The sequence below is a fragment of the Podarcis filfolensis genome (assembly GCF_964270895.1).
Source record: "Podarcis filfolensis genome assembly, chromosome: 7".
NCBI lineage: Eukaryota > Metazoa > Chordata > Lepidosauria > Squamata > Lacertidae > Podarcis > Podarcis filfolensis.
Genome location: NC_139603.1, coordinates 61,530,248 through 61,549,885, shown reverse-complemented (window position 1 = coordinate 61,549,885; position 19,638 = coordinate 61,530,248). Strand labels below are relative to the sequence as shown.

The 19,638-nt window shown below is 40.4% G+C and overlaps 1 long non-coding RNA gene across 3 annotated transcripts in view; it reads right to left on the bottom strand.

The window, feature by feature from the left end:
• Positions 1–4,299: 4,299 nt before the first annotated feature.
• Positions 4,300–19,638, bottom strand: part of LOC310766844 — a 37,416-nt gene continuing 22,077 nt past the window's right edge. For all 3 annotated transcript variants that reach the window (XR_014550445.1, XR_014550446.1, XR_014550447.1), the window contains exon 2: positions 4,300–4,716. This is a non-coding gene — a long non-coding RNA (uncharacterized lncRNA). The remainder of the gene's footprint in view (positions 4,717–19,638) is intronic.

Sequence of the window (19,638 nt, the reverse complement as noted above, 5' to 3'; positions counted from 1 at the left end):
TTAAGCAGAGGTCAGATGACCATCTGTCATGGATGCTTTAGTTGAGATCCCTGCATTGCAGGAGGTTGACCTGGATGACCCTCAGCATCCCTTCCAACTGTATGATTCTATGGAAAACCTGGAGAGCATCTACCAATCAGTGCAGACAATACTGAGCTGGATGTCCAAATGGCCTGATGACAGAAGGCAGCATTGACTAGAGCATATCCATTTTTATGTGGCATGGTGACTCGCGGTATTTTATTCTTATTTAAAGGGAACTGATCTTACACTGCAATCCAATTATGAGCAATTTCCTCAGGACTGTGATGCGGTCTGTGCATACCTAGAAAAGCTCTGTTCAATGTGTGTGCGTGTCTTGCATTCTGTGACATGAAACAAAGGTAATTGGTTTTAAAGGCTGATGTTCTGTATCAATGCTTTTAATCGCTCCTGTTATTTATTTTTTGCCTGGAAGCAGGACCTGTCACTTTGATAAAGAATTTCGGCACACTTATGCTACCCTAGTAGTAGCTATAGATGAACGGCAATTTTAAATGCCAAGCATGCAATGTGCTCTTCTAGTAAAGCCTTTCCGTTCTTCCCCACCTCCATTCAACTCCCAACCTCCCTCCCTCTCTCCTTTACAGCGACACATGCAGGCACACACTTATTTTCATTCTGCGTCTTATCTCTCACTGTCTGGCTTGTGAATTATGTGTCTGCTCTTGTGTTTTCTGCCAGCGTTGTTTGCTCATCACAGGTTGGTCATCTTTCATCGACGGAGTTATATAAAGTCATCACATTTACCGGTTGCATTCCCAAGGCAGAAAATGAAATCTGTGTATGTCCTTTTTGCGATACAGGATTTAAGCCCCTTTGGACTGGTCTCTCAAGCACATTTAAGCCTGATACAATATGACACCGAACCCATGCAACTATGTTTGCTGGATTTGACAGGTGAAATCTATCACATCAGTGCTGTATACAGCATTGCGGTTAATAGCATGATGGAAAAAAACTGGTACTGGGTTCTTAGCCATGGAGACTCACAATTTATTACTCAGCCTAGCTTCTGGAAAGTCAATACTGCACAAATATTTTAACCACCAATAAAGCTTAATTCAGGTATCCAGCACACCTAGTTACAAAGAATGAGTCCAGTGGTTGCATTGATATTCTGCTGTGGTTTCCAAGGTGACAACCTATGAGGGCTCAGGTGTGATTATATACTAGTGTGTAACATATGCATGCACTAGTAATTGGGAGACATTGCAGCAGAAGAGAGTTCCTTGTGTTAGAAAGATGGGGTGGCTTGGAATGGGCCATTTAACGTTGCACAACTCCTTCTGTGAGAGTAAAAGGCAGCATTTCTCCCCTACCCCTGATCCAAGTGCTGGGTGGAGAGGGCTGGAAGCCCTGTCTTTTAGTTTGCATTGGAGGATTTGTGCAAAGGAAAGGGCAACATTTACACACACACACACCACTCCTTTTACTCTCAAAGAGCAGACAAAGGCTTGTCCTTGTTCTCAGTGCTGTGGTGCTTAGCACTGAGGCCAGAGATAAAAGTGTTAGAATTCCGGCTTCATGACTGCAGTCATGGGATTTCTGTCTATCACATGACAGTGAATGTTTTGACTCCACAGAGTGGGAAGTGACGGAGACAGGATGCTTGTGTTACTGTGTTCTGTGAAGTTAGACTATTGTCCTTTGTTCTTTTTCTCTTTGCTCTCTGATGCTAGAGAGAGAGGGAGCCATGTTGCAGTGCTCCGTGTGTGTTTATATGTAAATAAAGTAGATTAGCCAAATGTTGAGTTGCTGAGGTCTGTCATGCAAGCTGCGAAGACTCTGCAGATCCCTAAGTGTGACGATGTCTGTTGGCATCGGTCGCTGTGATGTTCGGGCAGAAGAAAGCTTTTGAAGCTCCCGAACGATCAACCAGGAGGGAGGGAACATGCCAGTCGGGCATGTGTCTCTACCAGGGTCCTACTCGAGTGTAGGATGAGCTCCTGACAACAATAGCCCCCTTCCTGCTGTTGAGAGTGGATCTCTTAAAAAGCAGACAGAGGCATTATTCCTCACCCCCCTGATCACAGCCCTGAGATCAGCAGAATTCTGATTGCTCTTTAGACCACACTCTAAATACCAAGCACTGCACTTTATCTCTGGGTCAGATTCCAGTGGTTTGGAACGCCACTTCTGGGCTCCAGGCCCTGTGTTAGGACACCTCTGCCTCAGTCACTATTAACAATATCGGTTACTTCCAGTTCCCATTTTACGAGTAAGTTACTAAGCTTGATCAATGCTGTTGTGAACTAGGCCATCCAATGACCAACCTTTGCAAAAATGAGGCCTAGACCCATGTCTCCCAGCTCTGAATCTACCAAGCCTGTATGCAGGAAACTGATCTAAAAGCATTTTGCTTTTCTGTTACTGAGGCTGCTCAACTGTTTCAGACACTGTTTGTGCTACACTAGAGAAAGGAGTCAGAGGTGACGGCGGCGGCTGACTGAGAGGAAGAGAGCGCTCCAAGGCAAACCACAAGGGAGTTTCCCTTAACAGCTTGTTGAAAGGAAGGAGCCTGAAGAGCTGCAAAACTCCTTTCCCCAAAAGGACAGTATTGGAGAGAACATGAGAATGGCAGGCTAGACATTCTGGCTTTCTGAGAATGAAAGCAATTCTCAAGAACGGTGTACTTTGCCCAGCACAATTGCTATTAAACACCACGACAGCAGTTCACACCTTTCAACTTAACTAAGCAACCGGGGGGGTGGGGGGATAGTCTGAGCCAGTATCCAGTTATAAGCATCCATGAAATTATATTGCAGTCTCTGATGGGCGATAACCTCCTGGGCATTCACTTGCATTGGAAGTTGTCTTTTGCGTGGTCAATGAAAGCAATTAAAACTCTGCCCATAAAGTGCCTGGAGCTGAAGAGTCTGTCACACAAAATGCTTATGATAACTGTCATTCTGGCAGTTTCCATTCTGTCATCTATGGAGGACATTTTTATCACTCTTAAACCCGCATTCTGTAAATTGAACAAATGGACTATAATGTGTACATCTGAATTTTTAAACACCATGCTGCTTCAGGCATGGCTCTTGGGGAAAATCTCTTGACCTTTCGGAGTGGCTTTTGATGAGTGTCAGAGAGCGAGAAAGTGAATGTAAGTGAAGGAAATTTGGATCCTGGCACACCCACCCACCTATGAAAATATCATCAGCAAAACACTTCATCTGCTGCTGTCAGGAGGTGAAATTTTTTGCCAAATACCCAATTATCCAAATATTTGGCGTTTCCATCAAGTCCCTTTGGATATGTTGAGGCTAATAAATGCATAATTTGCCACCTATTTCACAGCAATATTTTCTTAAAGTGTGGGCACAACAACCGATCTGTTTCCCTTTCAAGCCAATTTGCAGTAAATTGATACAAAGCTTCTTCTACATCAGCAGCAGTTTGCTGCCAATTCTAAAAGGATATAGGCTACCTATACGCTAAGCACATTCAAAGCACACCCTTTCCCCAAAAAGAATTATGGGCCCTGTAGTTTATCCCACACAGAGTTCTCAGCAGCCCTTAACAAACTACAGTGTCCAAAATTCATTGAGGGTGGAAATGTGTTTCAAATTTGCTTAAAAAAGGGAGACGTATCACTTTGGGCTCGTTCATACTTATGATTGTCCTGTGCTTAGAAAGCAGTTTTCCATTTGACCTGTACTTTCTAGGTACCCTTGCCCTACTCCTTTCCCAGGAAAAATATGCTCTTAGCTCTTAATTGGAGCAAACATCAGTCTGGAGATGAACACTTTTATTATTCTTACGTTTTTCTGTGTTCTGTATTTTAATTATTTGATATTCTGTACAGTTGTACCTTGGAAGTTTGACTTCCAAAACGTTTGCAAACCAAAGCGTGGTTTTTGATTGGCTGCAGAAAGCTCCTGCAGCCAATTGGAAGCTGTGGAAGCCCTGTCGGACATTTAGCTTCCAAAAATAGTTCGAAAACCGAAACACTCACTTCTGGGTTTCGGTCATTTGGGAGCCGATTTGTTTGGGAGCCAAGGAGTTTGAGATCCAAGGTATGACTGTATTTTGATATTTTGTAAGCTGCTTTGAGAAGCTTTGTAGAAAGTGATGAACAAATATTAGCAACCACCACAACAACATCCATTAATGGAGGTGCTTTTATCTTATGCTGGTCTATGACTGTAATAAAGATTTGGATTGGATTAGAACATCCATTGACACCCCTTCTAACATTTTCTTTTGAAACGGTGCAGTTATCATCTTAATACAATACAAATTCATACTGCTATGTTTTATCAGTGTTAATTTTATTTAGTAAATGACTTTTACATTTAATTTTTATTCATCATTGTTGCAAAATTAAATTTAAACTGTGGTCACAGTCTGAGCATCCATGACATAAACTGACAGCAAACACCATTAAACTTGCAATATTTCTTCAATTATCTTTATTTTTGCATGTTTTCCCCAAAGCAGAAGATATATCTTTTCTCATTTCTTGAGTTAATTTATTCTTCCTTCTCTGAATTTAATAAGTCAACGTTGACGTTTCTATAATATTCAGGACTTTATTTGGCCGTATATCAATTGATGGTGCATTATAGTTCTTCAATATTGTGCCATGAGCAGTTTTGCAATAACTAATAAGTTAGAAATGGTTCTCTTTCCATCTTCTTTGTTTCTGAAATAATCCAGGGGTGGCCACTTCTGCAATGCCAAAAAAGAGGACAAAATAAAGATGCAGATCTTCAGAAAATGTTAGAATGCAAATTCATATGCATAGGTGCACATATAAAAATTATTATCATAATTTAAAGAGAAATATGGCGAGGAACCATGCTATTATAATTGTTCCATTAGCAGCCTAGTACCTGGTGCTGCTCAGGAATTCTGAGAAACTAAAAAATAACCTTCCGTTTTTAAAGGTGTCCTCTGACATCTTGATTCAAAATACCATCCCATTGTATCCAAACATAGACATGCGCCTTGATATCAGGAACTATCATGCAAAATTTGGTTACAATATCTTAAGAAGTATTGTATGCATAGAAAACAGATGGGCACACAATTACAAAATATGTAGTAGACAGGTTGAAAGTACATGGCATTGACCTGGAATTTTAAGAAACCAAAACACGTTGAGATTTATAAATGGATATAGTGTAGCTTGTTAGTTTTATGACCTCCACCTCAGGGCCCTGACCCAACCTAGAGAACACCAGATCTGGATACGGACCATAATCAATTGAGACGATGGGCACCCAGTAGTATCCAAATATAGAACAAAACCCAGTCCTTGCTCTTAGGAAACATTGTGCCAAATTGGGCAACCATAACTTCAAAGGCATCCAAATCAAAACAGTTTAGAACTATCACAGCAAACTGGGCAAAGTCACATTTTGGTCCACAGTCTTGATTCAAAATGGTATCTGACATCCAAACATAAATGAAAACCAGCTCCTCCACCTCAGGAACTCTTACACCAAATTGGAGAGTAGTATCTCATGAGGCTGCCAACCTAGCAGTCTGAAAGCACGTCAAAGTGCAAATAGATAAATAGGTACCGCTCCGGTGGGAAGGTAAACGGCGTTTCCGTGCGCTGCTCTGGTTCACCAGAAGCGGCTTAGTCATGCTGGCTACATGACCAGAAGCTGTACGCCGGCTCCCTCGGCCAATAAAGCGAGATGAGCGCCGCAACCCCAGAGTCGGCCATGACTGGACCTAATGGTCAGGGGTCCCTTTACCTTTATCTTATCTCATGAGGCATCCAAATGCATAGAGAGGCATCCAAATGCATAGGAGGACAGACAGAAAAACCACTTTCCTGTATATATTGTAGATAAGCACACCAGAAATGTAGAAATTCCCACATTGGATATTGGAGTCAGTGCCAACATTCAGCACATAGAAACTGTTGTTGAAACTTAGGGGAATTCCAACAAGAACTTGTGATGAGATGTGGAGGTCTCATTGGGGAGGAACTTGAAAAAACTGCATTGTACAAGCAATTCTTTCCTCATGCTTCTTAAAACGTGGCACGTAGCTCCCAAAAATGGGTTAAACTACTCATCTTACAGATCCAGAAGTATTTTTTTTTTTAATGGAAGGCCCCAAATTGTTTCTTTCTTTCTTTGTTTGCTAATTTGTATAGCGCCCTTCAACCAAAGATCACAGGGTGTTTCACAACATAAAAATACAAAATGAGAACATTAGATACATAAAAAGCAAGAACAAAAGCAAGCCAATAACCACCTTCCCACAAAACACAGAAAGTAGAGAAATGTTTTCACTTGGCACCTACAACAAGGATTAGTCCTCCCTAGTAAATATTATAGGACTACTGCCTAAACATTTTCAGTCATTTTCTCTGATATCCACGTGACAAAATGTGAAGCATCTTACCACAGTTGTCCTCATTTCAGATTTAGAGGTATGAACTCAGTGAATGCAAATATTGAAATTACTATGGCTAGTTCTGTCATTTTATTGCTCAGTTAGTGGGGGCAACTGAAGGGGACTTTAGAATAAGTGGAAGGAACCAAAATTTTGAATTTTCAAAAGTGGTATCAGAAAGTAGAGCTGGTCGAAAACATTTTGCTGCCTGTGGCAAAGGACAATTCCCATTCACCCAGAAGGGTAGAGAAGCTGACAAGAGTGGCTGTGGGGTCTTACGTCAAGACTGGCATAAAAGTCTAAGAACAGCCCACTGGCTCAGGCAACCAAAGAACATTATTGGCTGTTTATCACACCTGAGGGCAGCAGGTAAGCTTAAATGGACAAGGCAGCCCCCCTGCCCATCACACACAGTTCTGTCCTTCAGTTCCTCGCAGCTGTTACCCATCCACTAGCATCTGACACTTCAGGTGACTGCACTACTATGCCTAATGGTGGGGTCGGCCCTTTCAGAAAGTACACGAAAGCTATATTGAACCAAGTAAGCATTTAGTATTTGAATGTATTGGGGAACTTATTTGCGAAGTGTAGCCCTATTAAAAAAAAACTCCTTAGGCACAGCTGCCTAAAAATAAGAGTCTACTGAACCGTTTGAGTTTAGGGTATATGTTGCTTAGAATACATTTTGTGTTTGGTGGTCAAAATTTCAAAACATTACCACTCCTCTCCTGACAGTAGGTGGCTTGTCTAACTTGTGTCAATGCTTATAGCGGCTTTCTTCTGCTTTTTGTAAAGCAACTCACCTAGAATAAACGAAGAGTCACTGAAATATAACTTTAGCTTGAGGGATACCATTACATAGGATTTTCATGCAGCATTAGACCATTTTGTTAAGATAAAAGTGCTGTCAATACACATATGACTCACTTCTGCTACGCAAGCAAGCTATTTTGTTATTCTTCACATCCTTGAAGGAACCGATGCACAGAAAACAATTGTCCGCAACCTCAATAAGTAAGACAAACCTCCATGTCTGCTTTTCAAATGGTTGATTGAATTTCGTTATGTGCACCTACAAGACTACAATTTCTGATTATCACAGGGAACAAGTTATTTCAGGAATATATATATTCTGCATATATGAGAAGACCTCTGCACTGAAGTGCATCTCACTCCAGCATAATATTATTTTCCAAAACCAGGCCTGCTTATTCATGCTTTTATAAGCTAACTACCCTGTTATCATTTTTGTGAAGTGCAGTATGGGAACATCTTAATAAATAAATAGTGTGTGTGTGTGTGTATGATATGTATTAGGGGCTGTGCCCCTGTTTGCTTCACTTGCCAAGTGAACCTGTCTCCTCAAACCCCCAACCACTAGACCTCACCAACCCCTACTCCCCACACTGCCCCCTTTGCTCAAACTGCAAATGAACTGCAGCTTGACGACAGTCTTACATTATTATTATGTAGCAAGATATGCAAGTGTGTGTGTATATAGATAAATCACAAATAAATCATAAATCACAAGACACCCTTTGATGCATATCAGAGCCCCTGAATACAAGAACATTTTGCTTTAAGACCTTAATGTCTCTTTTTTTTGTGTTAGTATATTAAATCTCCTACCAGAATCCAGAGCAAACCTGCCTAAAGTGCTGTTGTTGCTTTAAAAAATGTATGTGCAAAAGTGTGTGTGTGTAATCTCTTTGGGACTTTTTCTTAGAGCTAATGGTATTTCATAGAATCATAGAATTTCAAAGGACCACAAGAGACATCTAGTCCAACCCCAGCAATGCAGGAATCTTTTGTCCAACCCTGAGATTAAGTGTCTCATGCTGTAGTAACTGAGCTATCCTTGGCCCATTATAGATTTCAGATGTCATGAGACATATCATGGCAAGCAAGCAATTTTATTAAGGATTTGATCATATAATTGCTCTCAGTTCAATTGATGGAATGTTTTTCTCCTATGCAGAATTGCAAATACACATGAAGAAAACTGATTATAAGAATAATTAAAAAATGCCAGTGTGTCTGCCGTGATCTTTGTGAGAAAATCCTTACAGCTTATTTTGCACTTGCTGACAGTTTATGTTGTGATAGCCTAATACACTCACGAAGCTCACCTCGTCTGCCAGATTCCCTGTTTACATCAATGAAAGTGTTATCCATTGTGTTATCTATTGAAGCTTATGTGAATAGATTTGATTTAAAAGGCTTGAATACTGTTTATCTAAGAAACTGCTCCGACTACCATGTAATCCACCATATTCCATTTCAGATTCAGAAAATGGACAATTATTCCAATTATGTCTGATTCTATCTGATTTGTTTCCATCAGCTGTGCAATAATTTTGTGCAAGTTATATAGAGAGAAGGACAGGAGACGAATGGGAGGGACAAAAGCTTGCTGGCAAAGTACATGCTTTGCATTCAGAAGGTCCCAGGTTCAGTCCCTATCATCTCAAACTAAAAAAGACTGTGTGGATTGAAAGACTTCTGTCAGAGAGCAGGAGAACTGGTACCAGTCAAAGTAAACATTGCTGGTTTTGATGGACTGGCCTAGTTTGACTTCCAATAAGGCAGGTTCTTGTGTCACAGAATGTGAATGGATATCTGTTAGTGCTGCATTAGTGGGATAATATTTCAATGTGCACTTGCAATATGAACATGTACAACTATACAGGATTGAGGTTGAATTGAATACCTATGAGTTCATTCCTTAAAGCCTTTCAGAGGTATGTGATACACAGACTATACTAATCATCTGGCTGGAGTGTCCTAGAGTGTCCAAGCTGGTGCCCAATAGTTTAATTTTTACAATCTGCTTACATTCAGAATCTGAACATTATGGACACTGCATCAGCATGAGGAATGATGACGGTCTGTGTGTTATCACCAATTTTGTTGCAATTGCCTGAAGTAGGGATTGATAACACCCTCATTGATGAGCTGAGGAAACTTGACTTGTCTTAATCTGCCTTGTAGGGCATCTTCAGAAGAAAAGGCGAAGGAGTAAACCCTACACAAATCCAGAGTGGAGTCCCTAAGACGGTTGGATGGCACTTTGTACACCTCTTTCTGGCAACTCCTGCAGCCAAGATGGTGCCAAATGTATTGCTCTGCTTTCCTTTGGACCACATCCATGAGAGCAGGGGTCTTGCTCTCTGGGCAGCCCAGGAACTCCATACACACTGCCTAGGCTTGTGCCCTGGAAAAGCCACTTTGGTGCTGCTAACACAGCGAAAACAGTGCAGAAGACAGCAGTTACAAGTTACTGGTCTTTTCAGCCACAGCAGGCGCTGTGATTCTCCAGCAGTTTGACTTCATTCCCAGAGGCACACTCCATTGTCTTTCAAGGCAGACAGATGCCAACAATAGAGTAATGCCAAGTGCAAACTTTGATATTTATCAAGGCATCGTTGGGTTAGTCTCTTTGGTCTTACTACTGTTATTGATTTCAGTTTCAGTTAAGGAAGCTCTTACTGTCCTGTTATTTGACTGGTTTTATAGGTTCATGCTTAAATGTGGAATTTGGGTGCTCCTTTTCTTATTGTAAGTCAGAGACCTTTGATGCAGAATGATGCCTATCTAAAAAAAGATCGCTTTTTTCAGGGGCTATACTTCTCTCTCTCTCTCTCTCTCTCTCTCTCTCTCTCTCTGTGTGTGTGTGTGTGTGTGTGTGAGTGAGTGAGTGTGTTTGTACATGTTGCACCCCACACTAAGTTCTTGAACACCAGATAATATATAAATCAGAAATAATCTGATTTGGAATGGAATGGAATGGAAAATTATCTTTTATTATTTCTTCATAACTGGGAGTTGGGCAAGAATTTATGTTACGAATTTATTGCTTATGATGAAATACAGGAGCATTCCATTTTAGTCATCTATTTTCACAATGTGCAGTAATGAGAGCTTATTATTTTGATCCAGAACTTACTTAATATTTCTAGTTTGCCCTATGGCTGCACACACTGATGCACAATTAGGGGTACTCAAGTCACACTGAAATCAATGAGGATTAGATAGGCTTGCTCAATATATTGTTATTGATTCATAATATTGATGTGACATACAATGATTTTAATCCCATTGTATTTATGGAATATGTAAATTGCAAATTCGCCTTGTTTACAGTAATGTAAAAATTTCATCCAGAAAATCCACTCATGTACTGATAGCAACCTAAAAAGGTATACCTACATTATTGCAGATGTAGGTATACTTTTCTAGGTTGCTATCAATACACGAGTGGATTTTCTGGATGAAATTTTTACATTATTGTAAACAAGGCGAAGGGGTGATAGGTGGCGACTTAAATCTTGTACTTAATAACTATTTTGATAAAAGCAGAATCTCTCCGCTATCACAAATGTGCAAATCACCATCTTTTAAAACACCCTTCTACGAAATATTACATAAACACAATAACTTTGACACTTAGCACATAGCCAACCCAGAACTAAGAAGCTATACACATATGCCAGCAAGGTACACAAATTACCCCTGAATGGGTTATTTATTAATCACAGAAAGCCTTATCTCTCAGGTCTACAAGTCGGAGATTGATCTTCTTAATATCTCGGACTATGCCGCTGTAATCATGAAGAGTACACAAACCTAAACTTTTCTATCAGAAATTAGACTACTGGATATTAAATAGTTATTTTTACTACAGAGAAACTCTTTAAAGATATTCCTAAAAACTATAATCATCAGCCATTATTTTTCTTTTTTCTTTTTTTGGTAAAGCTACTAAGCTCTGTTTTCCTTGTATGGATGTTTTGTTACTTGAAATTAAAAATCTGTTAAAAATACTATTAAATATACATCACATTAAAGTATGCTTGTTGGCACAAGCAACAAGCCATATATGATTTACAAACTGCAGTCTTTAGAACATTGTGATTTTTCCAGGTATTCAAGAGACAGTTTGGGCTCCCTCTGGTGGCGACTTTAGTTTGTGACAGTCTTTGTTTCACTGTCGCTATAGAGACTTGCTTCCTACTTGGTGAACAAGTAATAAATTGTCACCCCACCCCAAATGTATTGCATTCTAAATCCTATTAATCCTGATGGAATGCACTTTCACTGTACTTAGCAGTTTGTGTAAAGCCATGTAAACCAAATGAAGGATGATTTTGATCCAAGAGTTAAGTCCCATTAATGACATGTCTCCCACTGGAACCAATGATACTTTAAAGATATTTGGCTGTGCTGTGCCCACTCCTTTTTACAAAAATGCCTGGAAAGATTTTATTTGCTCAGCTATTTAAAATATTTACATTCTCTCATTTTGTGCAAGATACTTCAGGGAACTTAGCAAATATATTGGGGAGAAGGGGATGTAAGTCATATAAAGCCATAAAACAGACAAGCCAACAGACAGCAATCCTATTTGAACAGATCTCTGAAATAAAATACTTTTAAATTGCTGCTGGAAGCCTACTGTCTAGGGAGCAGAACATACCTCCCCAGAACTTTGGCACCATGGTGAGGAAAACAAGATCCTGGGGAACCCTCAGACAATGGAGCAGCGCCTCTGAAACAGATCTTTATAAACACTCACAGTGGTACCTCGGGTTACATACTTAATTTGTTCTGGAGGTCCATTCTTAACCTGAAACTGTTCTTAACCTAAAGCACCACTTTAGCTAATGGGGCCTCCCGCTGCTGCCACACCGCCGCTGCGCGATTTCTGTTCTTATCCTGAAGCAAAGTTCTTAACCCGAGGTACTCTTTCTGGGTTAGCGGAGTCTGTAACCTGAAGCGTCTGTAACATGAAGCGTCTTCCACTGTACATTCATGCAAGAGAAGATGAGCTTGAAAGTATTAGACCAGGAGTTAGCAAACTTTTTCAGCAGGCAGCCGGTCCACTGTCCCTCAGACCTTGTGGGGGCCAGGACTATATTTTGAAGGGGAAAAATGAACAAATTCCTATGCCCCACAAATAACCCAGAGGTGCATTTTAAATAAAAGGGCACATTCTGCTCATGTAAAAACATGCTGATTCCCGGACCGTCCATGGGCCGGATTGAGAAGGCAATTGGACTGGATCTGGCCCCCGGGTCTTAGTTTGCCTACCCATGTATTAGACAGTGTGTTGAAACCTAAATAGCAGAGGGTGTATTGAATGAGGACCAAATTGCATGGGAATCTGCCTTATTCTGAGTCAGAGCATTATCCCAGGTCTAGACTTATGCACTCTGATTGGTACAGCTTTTCAGGAGTCTTTGCAAGCTCCGCCTGGAAATACCTGGCATTGAATTTGGGAGCTTTTGCAACGCTGCTAAGCTATGTTCCTTCCATGACAAGTTGACTACAAGATCACGTATAGTACACCTTTCTAATAAACATATTTCTGTCTCCGCCTGTGTGAATCAGGACTAGCAATACAGCACAACAGAAGCTATCCCTTTCTGTTCACAACATGGGCGGGAGACAACTCGAGAGCTCCGCCAGTGGAAGCCAGCGGACTTTTGCTAGTCCCCCTTTCCCCCTGTGGCCCACAAACTGGATCTGCCAAGGTCAGCAGAACCCTCAGAACAGCACACGGCGAGAGGAGAGGGCAGATTGTTCCATTTGCAAAGCAGAAATACTTATGCTGACCCAGTTTTGTGCTACATTGAATGTCTCCTCATGTTCCTGGCAAAAAATATATATACCCATGGAGCTTGTTTCCCCCACGAGAGAGGCTGTTATTGGCACCAACAGCAGCTTCTGTCACTCTGTAACAAGATGGTATGTACATGTGATGTCACTGGTACAGTAGTGTTGAAAGACAAGGAGAAACTCCTCCTGCCTGAATGACATGATTCTGGTGTCGATTAGCCACCAACTTCTATATGGTCAAGAAAAGAAAAGAAAACCTAGACACATCCTGCACATAGGCTTACAATGTATAAGACACAACACAAAAGAAAACTGGGATAGAAGGGGAGAGAAAAGAGATGTTGTTGTAAATATCAATATAATTATCCTCTGTATTACAGCTGTGAGGGTGAGGATCTAATGTGGGGAGAGGTGGAGAGAAAGAGATGTCTCTAACACCACCTTGTGATGACATGGCAGAGATAAGATTGAGTCATTTAATTTAATATGTAATTTGGCCCTAAGATTTCTACTGGTGAAGAGGGCTTTAGTGCTCTGCACAGGTCTAAGAAGTTGAATAAATTTGTGCAAAACATTTTATGGAAGTTTATAATGTTTAATGCTGTATTGTGTTTTAATATTCGGTTGGGAGCCTCCCAGAGTGGCTGGGGAAACCCAGCCAGATGGGTGGGGTAGAAATATAATTATAATTATAATAAAATATAATTATAATTATATTTTATCAGCATAATTTTCTCCTGATAGCAGAATTTAGATTTTCTTGGTCAAGAAATGGAACTAAATTTGTGAACAGTTACAGATAGGTAGCCGTGTTGGTCTGCCATAGTCAAAACAAAAACAAAAAATTTCCTTCCAGTAGCACCTTAAAGACCAACTAAGTTAGTTCTTGGTATGAGCTTTCGTGTGCATGCACACTTCTTCAGATACACTGAAACAGAAGTTGCCAGATCCTTCTATATAGTGAGAAGGTGGGGAGGGGTATTACTCAGAAGGGGTATTACTACAAAGGAATTTCAAAAATAGACTGGAAAGAGAAGCTGCTGAATTGCAACTCATTACCAAACTTAAAACCATGGAGAGACCTGGTCTGAACAAAGACATTGGATTCTTATCTCATTATACATGACAAAGCCATTTTTCACCTTCTCACCCCTTGCTTTTTCCTGTAAGACCTATTGCAGTCGTTAAGAGTCGTCAACAGGCTCATCACAGCTATCTGCCAATCACCCATTCCCACCACCCTTCTGAGTAATACCCCTCCCCACCTTCTCACTATATAGAAGGATCTGGCAACTTCTGTTTCAGTGTATCTGAAGAAGTGTGCATGCACACGAAAGCTCATACCAAGAACTAACTTAGTTGGTCTTTAAGGTGCTACTGGAAGGAAATAAATTTGTGAAGCTGTTGTTTCATGCACACGGTTCTGGTCTCTCTTTACAAAGGATGCTCCGTTTTTGTGTTCCTTCTTAATGCTTTCCAATATTTCTCATGAGCTAGCCAAGGCATGAAATCCTAGCTATTTTATCTATTTGAAACATGAAAGTCAGTGTCGGAATATGCTGGCTTCAGACTGAGATTCAGACCCTGATGACATAAATCATGGTTTCTCCTTCAACTGCCCATCTTTCAAATACAGTTTGAATACATGGGCTATATTGTTTTTTCAGCACATTTATGAATTTCCCGGTGGAAACCAGAGTGCTAGATATTCTCTATCCTATGAAGACTTAATGAATAGCAAGCACAAAAAGCTTAAGTGAGCTCTACAGTGAGGCCCACTTACTGTTTTCCCGCCGTCATTCATGTGTTCCATGTCTGACTTCTATGTAAGACTTGCAATGACCCCCAAGTAAAACAAAAACTTATTTGTAAAGCTTGGTTGGAATACACAACCCACAGACATGTTTTTAATAAATTGAATTTGTGGTGAACTCTCCAGAACACTCACCTGCTAGACAAGACAGAAAAGCACACAAATGTAGCTTGAGCCTCCCAAACTCAGCTCAAAACAAATCCATAATAAGACATCTAAAAATGCTCACCAGTTTTTATAATTAACATGTTAGGATCTCTGCAAATGGCATGGGTTTCAGCCATGTCCCATTTGACTTATACCAAATGGACAGCATTTGAGGTGTTTGGTTTAGTTAATGCGTCTCAGATGGCACCAGATTTTTATTCATTTGTATCAGGAGACATTTCTGTAGGACATGGCACAGCTTTTGGATATTTAATTCAAGAACGCTCTGGAGATTCTTTGAGAGGTGCTCATGTCTAAACACCCTGATAATTGGTTTCTAAAACTGAAACTTCTTGTATATGATCACACACACACAAAAAGCCACTAAGTCCACTGCGCATGACCGACTTTGAAGTGCTCAGAAAATCTTGGTGATGATAAAAATTCATCATTAAAAGACACTGAAATATACTCAGAGTTGAGAGTGGATTTCATGCTCTTTATTCAGCTCATTGTGGTGAGGAGGAATGGAAGTTCCCCCAGAATGTCTGCTTTATATACATTATTTACACAATGGGCCCCACGTGATTGGCTAATTGCGGGATTCTCCTGTAGGTTAATCAGGTTGCGGATTCACTTCCACCTCGAGCCGGATTGGGTGGCTCCTGTGGACCAATCAGACTGCTGCATTCTGGGTCCTATTGTTCTAGGACCAATCAGACTGCTGCATTCTGAATCCTATTGTTCTAGGACCAATCAGACTGCTGCATTCTGAATCCTATTGTTCTAGGATCAATCAGACTGCTGCATTTTGGATCCTATTCAACTCAGTACATAACAGACACAATCTGCACTTCTGGAGACCCTTCTTGATATACTCCAGCAAAACGAAATCATATCAAGGAGGCTTCCATATGAGTGTATAAAAGTGTATGAAAGATGTTCTTATTGAAGCTTTATTTCAGGACTGATACTGTGTGTATGTGCATTTGCATGTGTGCGTGTTTATTATCTATCTATCTCTATCTGTCATCTATCTAATTTCTTTTTAAAAGTTAAGGAAACATCTGATGAAATAGTTTGAAACTTTGAATCACGTCGCTTAAGGAAAACAGCCGCTTTGGTTTGGACTAAGAGTAGGTTTCTGAATCATCTCTGAAACAGCTGGTGAGAGTGTTCTTGTACACCCATGCCTGGGAAAGCAGCTACTATAGGACATGCATGTCTGGAATGAATATTGAGGACATGAAGCAGACTGTTTATGCTGCTTAAGAAGAGCAGGACAGACAGCTGTAACCTTGGAATGTATATGGACACCTTGCTAGACTGCAAATGATTATGGGAAAGCATATTCCACTGGATTTTGACTGATTTTATAACACACACACAAAAATTAATAAAATAAATCTTCAGAATCTATTCATTGTTGACTGAATGAGATGGCTCATATAGGTAAGCTACCTTTCTTTTATCTGTTTTTCCTTGGAATTTTCCCTGGAGTTTCAGACTATGTAGATTAATGGGTAGAAAAGGTATATAATTGGGTTGTTTCTCTCTCTCTCTCTCTCTCTCTCTCTCTCTCTCACACACACACACACACACACACACACACACACACACACACACTGTTTTGGATTGTCACAGATTTTCCCTTATATAGTATGGCTATAGAATGAGATTTCTGCTAGTGGTTGGAAATAATCTTTAAGATCATGAATAATTTCACTTTATATATTGCATACCGAAAAGATGATGATATACACAGAAAATAGTTGGTTTCAGTGTTTTTTTTCTAAAAAAAAATATTTAGGGGTACTCTCATTTTCCTACTGATATTGAAATACTGCCTCTCAATGAGGCCAAACTTAGATTCACAAAATGTTTAGGGGTATGTGTCCCCCCAAGAAAAAAGCACTGGTTGGTTTTACACTTATGGAAATACATGTCTCTTAAGTTATTTGGTTTTCTTATTCATTCACCCATGCTTCTGTTTTTTGCTGATATTTTCAACATTGTGATAAATGTTTTCCAAATGACTCATAATTAGACATATTTGTATTGTTTGCTGATAAGTTAGTGTTGCGTGTGAGATAAGATGGAACCAAATTGCGCCCTGTAGGTGAGGAGGTGGAAATGTTGTTCTTCAGGAATACCATCTGGACCTGGTCCACCAGGAAGAACTGGAGCCACTGTTTTGTGCCTCCAACTCCCAACCCAAACAACAACTCTAGAAGAATGCCATGGTGAATACTATTGAATGTTACTAAGAGGGTCAAAACGACACATAAACAGAGGAAGAATGAACACGCTGAGCTTGAGACCCATTAGGAACAGGAGAGAAAATTAATTTAGTTCACATTTAAAGATGAACATACCTAATTCATACTTTCTGAAACAATACATGAACTGAAACCTCTTGAAATTTGCAGCTCTCTGAATTTTGCAAAGCAGCTCCAGCCAAATGAGTAAACAGAGATGTTTATATTAGGGTAAAGCGCACCTATAATTACATATATTAAGGGCAATAACCTAATAAATGCATTACGTTTGGGGAAACGGCTTTGCAAAAATGTGTATATTAGGAGAAATTCACATGATGCCTTTGAAGATGGTTCAGAAACCTCAGCTGCTGCAGATGTCAGTGGCCACATTGCTCACCAGAGCATCGGAAGTCCAAGCCTATCACATCAACCCTGGCTTGACTGCACTGGCTACAATTCAAAGTCTTGTTTGTGACCTATAAAGCTTTATGCAGCTCAGCACCTCAACGACTGCCTCTCCCCATATGAACCGACCCGGACCCTGCCATCATAATCTGAGGCCCTTCTTTGTGTACTCCCTACATGGAAGACTCAGGGGGTGGCAACACGAGAATGCACTTTCTCTGAGGTGGCTCCCTGTTTGTGCAATGCTCTTCCCAGGGAGGCCAACCTGGTGTCTTCATCACATATCTATAAGTGCCAGGTGAAAACTTCCCTCTACAATCAGGCCTTTGGCCATTAACAATCCTTGGCTTTTTATTTTTATTTTTTTATAATAATTTTTATTAAGTTTTCCATTTTAACCATCCAATCAAATCACATTAAATATTCCAAATTATACAAATACATATCATAAAGTCCAAATATTTTGCCAAATTATAAATTTTTGTTGGGGCTTCCCATGCTTCAAGTTCAGTGGGGTCCAATCATCTTATGTTTCTACTGCCTTGAGTTTCCAAAAGTTCCTTCTCTGAGTCCTCCTATTGTTATCCTTCTTTCTTTTGCAGCCTCTGAGTTATTTCCACAGGCGAGTTGGAGTGAACAATAATATATATGTGAAATTGTGTGTGTGTGTGTGTGAAATTTGTGTTACTCTCCTCTTTTTTTGCAGCTGGTAAGTCTATTATTAGCAGTATGTCCTCACATGCTGGTGTTTATGCTGAATCAATCCAAAAGTCCTTCTCTTGTGGCAGACGCCATCTTCTCTCAGTTCCGATGAAATAAAATCTAAGCGTTTGCTCATTAATTTTCACAGACAGGTTGCATCAAACATTAGTCTTTCCAGAGGAGGTTTGTCAAATCAAACTTGAAATACAGATATAATAACAAATTAAGAGCTCGCCTCCCCCTATGACTATTTATCTCTGCAACACAATCTATTCCATAATGGCGGATCCCAATTAAATAGCGTGTCACAGGAAAGTCTTTTATCTTCTTCCAAATATTTCAAAGAACAAAGGCTTTAGTTAGTATTATTATTTCCACACAATTTATATTTTCCGATCTCACTTGCCATAAGTAATGCAGACGGATCTTCTGGGGGTGGGGATTGTTAAGTATTATCATAGTAGAAAAAGAAAAAGTCCCCCCCCCTCTTTTCCTTTCCATTCTAACATACTGGCTTAGATGTTATCTTTCTTCCTCTCCGTCACTCTTGGTTCCTCAGTGGCTAGCTTAATTGGCAGATTAATTACCCTTTCTTCACCTGAAGCGTGTCCAAGATCTTATATCCAATTTTTTATCTTAAGAAGTGGAACTAGAAGCGCTTCACGAAGACAGCGTCCAGGAGATCCGAACTCCCTTGAGGGCTTTCCATCCAGAGCTCCCACCCCCTCCTTCTTTACGAACTCGGGGGTGGTTTATGGGCATCCGCAGATGAGACTGCATCTTCCCTTCCACTGGGAAGAATTTGGGAGGCTTATTCCTCCCATCTCAGCCTCTAAATTACCTCGTGGGAGCTGGAGAGATGGTATTGTCAGCCATCTTTCATGGCGCTCCTAGCGGAACCCCAACAATCCTTGGCTTTTTAAAGGGGGGGTGTTTCTAATTTTTAACAGATTTTATCTTGCCTGTAGGTTTACACCATGGGTAGGCAAACTAAGGCCCGGGGGCCGGATCCAGACCAATCACCTTCTATATCCAGCCCGCCGATAGTCCGGGAATCAGCATGTTTTTACATGAGTAACATATGTCCTTTTATTTAAAATGCATCTCTGGGTTATTTGTGGGGCCTGCCTGGTGTTTTTACATGAGTAGAATGTGTGCTTTTATTTAAAATGCATCTCTGGGTTATTTGTGGGACATAGGAATTCGTTCATTTCCCCCCAAAAAATATAGTCCAGCCCCCCCCCCCCACAAGGTCTAAGGGACAGTGGACTGGCCCCCTGCTGAAAAAGT